Here is a 6130-nt window from a genome sequence, read left to right on the forward strand (position 1 = left end):
ACTCAAAGGTGTAACTATGTTTCAAAATCGTTTAAAAACCACTATCCAAGTTTGGTATGTTCAAAAAACACCATCAAAATAAATTTTTTGTACAAAAAACACCAACAAACTATATGTTTTGTTCAAATATTACCCACCGGTAATTGGCTCTTACAGGTTAAATGATGACTTATATGACATGACATAATAATTATTGACAAAACAATAAATGATATATTCCTCCTTTAAAAATCGATTTAGGGTTTCTTCATGAACGAATGACTTCTTCTTCTCCTATGATTGCTCTTCTTCTTCTAAAGTGATGATCTCGAACTCAAGTCCAAAACCCTAATTCTTGACTTAAGGCAAAAAGGGCTCCTTTACCCCTGCCTCAATGGGCCTCCCTCCCTTAAGGCCCAAATCCATAAAAAGTCCAAAAAGGCATCCAAGCCCAAGTACAAGGCCTTTAAGGCCTAATATGTCCCGAAAACCCCCAACATGGCCTTAAGCCCAAAAAATGACCTGCTACAATCAGGTGGGCCCGAGGCCTAACTTAAACAAGTCCATGCATACGCCCAACATATGTTGACGCCTCTACGATCCGGATGTCGAGCCAGGATGCCCGACGTACTCCTAGCATACTCTCAGCATACTCGGCTAGGGTCAAGAACCGCCAATCTTCTGAAGGCCATAACTTCTTCATTCTAAGTCCGATTTCATCATTCTTTATATCCATAGGAGCTAATTTAGGCATCAGACAACCATATCGAGGGTTATGGCCTTCGGATTGCGATTCTTAGTGTTACCTTAATGCTAAATTAGATTTCATCATTCCGGGGTCCAACTGAGGGTTATGGCCTTCAGAAACGAACTCACAATCTAATGTGGACCCCGACATAGCTCTCTGTTGCCTAAATCAAATTGTGATTCTTAGTGTTACCTTAATGCTATTTATGCTATCTCTTTTTTTCCTTACCTTACTCTGCCTTGGATATCATATCTTTGGGGTATTTATAGGCTACTCATTGTTAGAAGAGTTTATAGTCTTGACCGGTCCTTCATTTATTATCCGGTCTACAGACAGGCACGCCCCTTGTCCTTTCCTTGTTATTTTATTATTTCGTACCATTTCTTTTGCATGTTTTCTGAGATATGGTTCCGATACTTGTGTACAATGTATTAAAATTTATATTCGTTCGTAACAAGTCGTGGTGTCTGTAACGCCCATTTGGTGATGGATAATGTAGGTTGTGGGGACCGAGTGTTCGATTTGTGTTGGAGCCTAAGGGCATATTAGTAAGTATCAGTACGAGCCTTTATGACGTTTGGGCTTATGTTAGAAATGTTTTAAGGCAGGGAGAGTTGATAGAAGTGTAGATCTGCTCGTTTCCTTCCTGTGGACATAAAGAATGACGAAATTGGACTTAGAATGAAGAAGTTATGGCCTTCGGAAGATTGGCGGTTCTTGATCCTAGCCGAGTACGTTGGCCGTACGCTAGGACTACGCCGAGTGTATGCTAGGAGTACGTCGGGCATACGCTAGGAGTACGTCGGGCGTACTGGCTCGACATCTAGATCACAGAGGCTTCAGCATATGTTGGGCGTATGCATGGACTTGTTTAAGTTAGGCATCGGGCCCACCTGATTGTAGCAGATCATTTTTTGGGCTTAAGGCCATGTTGGAGGTTCTTGGGCCATATTGGGCATTAAAGGCCTTGTAGTTGGGTTTGGATGCCTTTTTGGGCTTTTTGTGGATTTAGGCCTTAGGGGGATGGACGCCCATTGAGGCAGGGGTAAAGGAGCCCCTTTTGCCTTAAGTCAAGAAGTAGGGATTTGCACTTGAGTTCGAGATCATCACATTAGAAGAAAAAGAGCAATCATAGGAGAAGAAGAAGTCATTCGTTCATGAAGAAACCCTAAATCGATTTTTAAAGGAGGGACATATCATTTATTGTTTTGTCAATAATTATTATGCCATGTCATAATAGTTAAGACAAGTCATCGTTTAACCTGTAAGAGCCAGTTACCGGTGGATAATATTTGAACAAAACATATAGTTTGTTGGTGTTTTTTGTACAAAAAGTTTACTTGGATGGTGTTTTTTGAACATACCAAACTTGGATGGTGGTTTTTGAACGATTTTGAAACACAGTTACCCCTTTGAGTCATTTCCTCTTGTTTTTTTTTCTTTACTTATTTTTTACCGGTAATTGTCGGTTACTACAAGGTCAAATTTGAACAAAGAATGTACTTCGTTGGTGTTTTTTGTACAAATGCTTTACTTGGATAATGTTTTTTGGACACACCAAACTTGAATGGTATTTTTTGAACGATTTTGAAACATAGTTACCCATATAAGTCATTTTCCCTTGGAGTATTTATCCAATACAATAACATAAGAAAATAGAAACTTTCCTAAAATGCCAATAGGACAAAAAATTGTCCCAGTTTCTGAATTAATTATGCCAACATATTCCCCCTAATTTCGAATTGGTCACCATCTTCACTCCTAGCAACCTTTTCATCTCTTTAAACTTGATTCAAATGAATTCTTTGGAGACCTCCTTTACAAATAGAGACTGCAACACCCAACTCTGATAAATACCCGTTTGATCTACCCAACCTTTCTTGCCTTCTAATAACAAACCCTTGTTCACTTGACCACAAACCATTTCCATTATCTTTACCTCACCTATTGATCCATAATCAATTCCTTTAGCAATTCTTTTCTAGGCTGCAAGAAAATTTTCACTTACAACACTAACATTGTATGCTCATACCCTTTTTCCGCTAATCACTGGTCGATCTGTACATTTGTTTCGTGTTTATTCTAGTTGAGATTGTGCTTGTCCATAACGGGAAATGATTCTGCTTTTGCTTTTTTTTTACCGTAGTGCCAAGTTTTAGTTTTAGAGAAGTGTTTACTAGAAGCACTTTCGTTCCATTCTAATAACTGACGTTCTTATTGTCACATTCATCAGCAGTCCAATTCTCTGTTTTGAAATCATTAATATCACCCTCAAGAACGATTATTTCAATTTCTGTTGCAGCCACAACCCCAGTCGTCACAATCTGCCGTCAACAAAACTACTATGAAGGGTTCATGACCTTTTTCTTAATACTATTGCAATAATTCCATGTCCTGCCTGTCAACAAATCCAAGCCATATTTTCCTTTAATCATCGAAAGAAAGAATGTTTTGCTGCTTTGATCTTCGCACAAATAATAGACTTTAAAGTTTCCTTGCATATGCAAGACAAGGAAGCATTCTTGGAAAATCGCGAGTCTAGAATAGAAAACCATGTGGTTCCTTAACTTAGTTCAACCGGTCGTTTCAAAAGAAAATCAGCTTCAACCGGCAAAGAAAACCGGCTTCAACCGGGACCCAACCATAAAAATAACTAATTCAGCGTGTACAAAAGTTGGTGGTAAAATGAACAACCCCAAATCGGTCATTCCTTATTTTATTTTATTTGAATAAAACTAACTTATAGATGGTGCAAGTCGGTATAAACAATGCCTCATCAAGCATATAGTGTAGAAGTGTGAAAAAGGAAACATTGATTTATATGAAAAACCCTCACCACTTTCTTCTTGGAGTCGATGTCGGACTTCTTCATGCCACAACATAAGATATGCATTCTATTGTCTCTAGTTTTTATATTTTTTCCTTCATTTTTTTGCCAAACATAATAAAGTAAGTCCTTCAAAATAATTAAGGTATGCCCTAAATATATTTTGTATATAACTTATTGTAATTTTTTTTAATTTAAATGGGTCAACTGACTTACCTTCTCTTTAACTTGCCCCACCTTCTCATTAACTAGCATCACCTCCGTGCATGGAACCTGCTACCGGAGGTGTAGTGGATGGAGACGCAAGGACAAGGTAAGAAAGTGTAGGTTTCAATAAATGATTTAGATTAAAAGGGTGCATTGCAAAATTCTTCACCCTTATGTATAGAATCAAATAAACAAGAGAGTATAATATGTATTATACATTATTAGGTTTTTAAGTTTTCCTTATATCAACAACTAATTAAAATTACCATTTTCATTCTCTATGCATAAACCTAAAAATCATTCCTCTATTCTCGTTCCAATAATCCTTCTCTCATCGTCATTTCATGGTGACTTATGCATTGCTCTCGAGTTTCATTTAAGGAGAGAAAGGAAAAAAAGATTCATGTTAGTTTTCCATATAAACTATTTTCCCAAATCAGAAGGAACCGGAGAGAAAGGAAAGGATGATCAATTCTTTTCTTTTCTTTTCTCACGTTTTCTTTTCTTTTCTTTCCTTAATGAACTTGGGAGCAGAGTGTTAGGGCTTGCAGAAGAACATCAAACATGTTTCATGTGATCAACAACTTGCTAGTCCGAATATGTACAACAAACCATTCGTTGATTCAATTCGTCCCCAAAAATTGCAAAACAAACCTCTCCCCTTTCACCATCTCATCGCTGACATCCACACCAAATCGCCCCTCCCTGCGACGCCTGACCTATGGTGCTTCTCCCCTCGTCAGACTGCAATCCAATCACACCGTCGACGACCGTGAATTCTTTCCCAACCCCGACGACAAGTTTAAAAGCACACGACCATGTGTAACTTGGTGTTGTTGTAATTGAAATGTACGATCTCAGGCTCGCAATCCTCATCGCATCATCAGGCCATTGAGTGTGGAGTCGTTATTCCCTTCATTTGTTGTTAATTTTAGTTTCAACTCAGCGATTTAAATTTCCCCTTTCTTTTTCGGTCAATCGGTTGCTTGTGGGTTCTCTTAGTGTCATAATATGATAAATAAGGTGGTAACATATGATTTCAAGTTGGATGTGGATTTGTTAGTACTTCGATTTTAAAGGTATGTATTTGTTTCATGACCACAAGAAGAACACACATCGATGAAATTCGTCTTCCCTTGTTCTTGTTTTAATGATTGGTTTAAAACTCAATTCAAAAGGATAAGCAAACTTGCATCTCAAAATTGGAAGAAAAGGACAGACCTTTGCAATCTACCGGTGAAAAAAATGTCGATTATTGCTTATATTTTCAGGTTAGGGTGTATGCTTTGTTATTTCTACTCCCGTGGTTTATTTTTGGAAAAAATGTGTCAGTGTCTTTGTCATGTTTGTGTTCCTTTGTTGGTGGTCGGTAAAGGGTTTCAATCCTAGTCAAAGACCAAAATGAGGGCAGCGGAAACAAAAACAAATTCTGATCTAACGACTCGAAACAAGCATATCAAACTCAAACAAATCCATGCAACTTAAAGGACACAAAAGAACAAATCGTACATTTGCTTTCTTTGAGGTTTTCTTCTTTTATTTAACCACTTGATTGGACTAGAGAACCCAACGGAGATTTCCTCTTCTATAATTGCACCCAAGATACAAAACACTTGTAGATCTGAACAATCCTTGAGCACGATCAGCTAACAGAATCGATAACTCAAAATCTACAGTGAACTACGACGTGGTGAACAGATGATCACGATGTGGGAACTACACTTCTAGAGTTTTAGGGTTTTAGATGATTCCGAACTTCGGGATTTACGTGGTGTACCAAAACCAGGTTTTGACCCCCCATTATATAGGTAAGTGATTTGAAACCCTAAAGATAATTACCAAATCTATTTGTAATTATCTAGATATTTCAAATCATTATGGAATATACCATATTCCATTATTTTCTAATTAATTAATTAAACTACTAATCAATTAACAAAACAAGACCATCATATAAATATCTTTTTAGTTTTTCTTTATTTAGTTCTTTTGTGTAACCCAAAAGGACACTACTATTTATAGTAATATTATCGGGTTTGTTATGTCTATGGACACTAATCTCCATCATCTCCCACTTGCACTTAGACATCAACAATTGACTGGTCTAATACTTATTAGGAACAACAGTAAGTTGCAGTTCAGTACAACTACTGTACTTATAACAACAATGCTATAAACAATCTTAAGGCTAGTGACTTTAAATTCCTTTGATCTTCACGATATCTTAGATCAATGGTCAATCTCATGGTTCAAGATTATGTTTCCCGACACCGACTTGTGGTGACTTTTCAGATTGACTATTGAAACTTATCAACTTAGTCTCAGCCTGACCAAACATTTGTTGTCAACGCCAAATAAACTTTGACTAA

This window comes from Lactuca virosa, chromosome 8 (genome assembly GCF_052849685.1).
Source record: "Lactuca virosa cultivar CGN04683 chromosome 8, Lactuca_virosa_CGN04683_v6, whole genome shotgun sequence".
Taxonomy (NCBI): domain Eukaryota; kingdom Viridiplantae; phylum Streptophyta; class Magnoliopsida; order Asterales; family Asteraceae; genus Lactuca; species Lactuca virosa.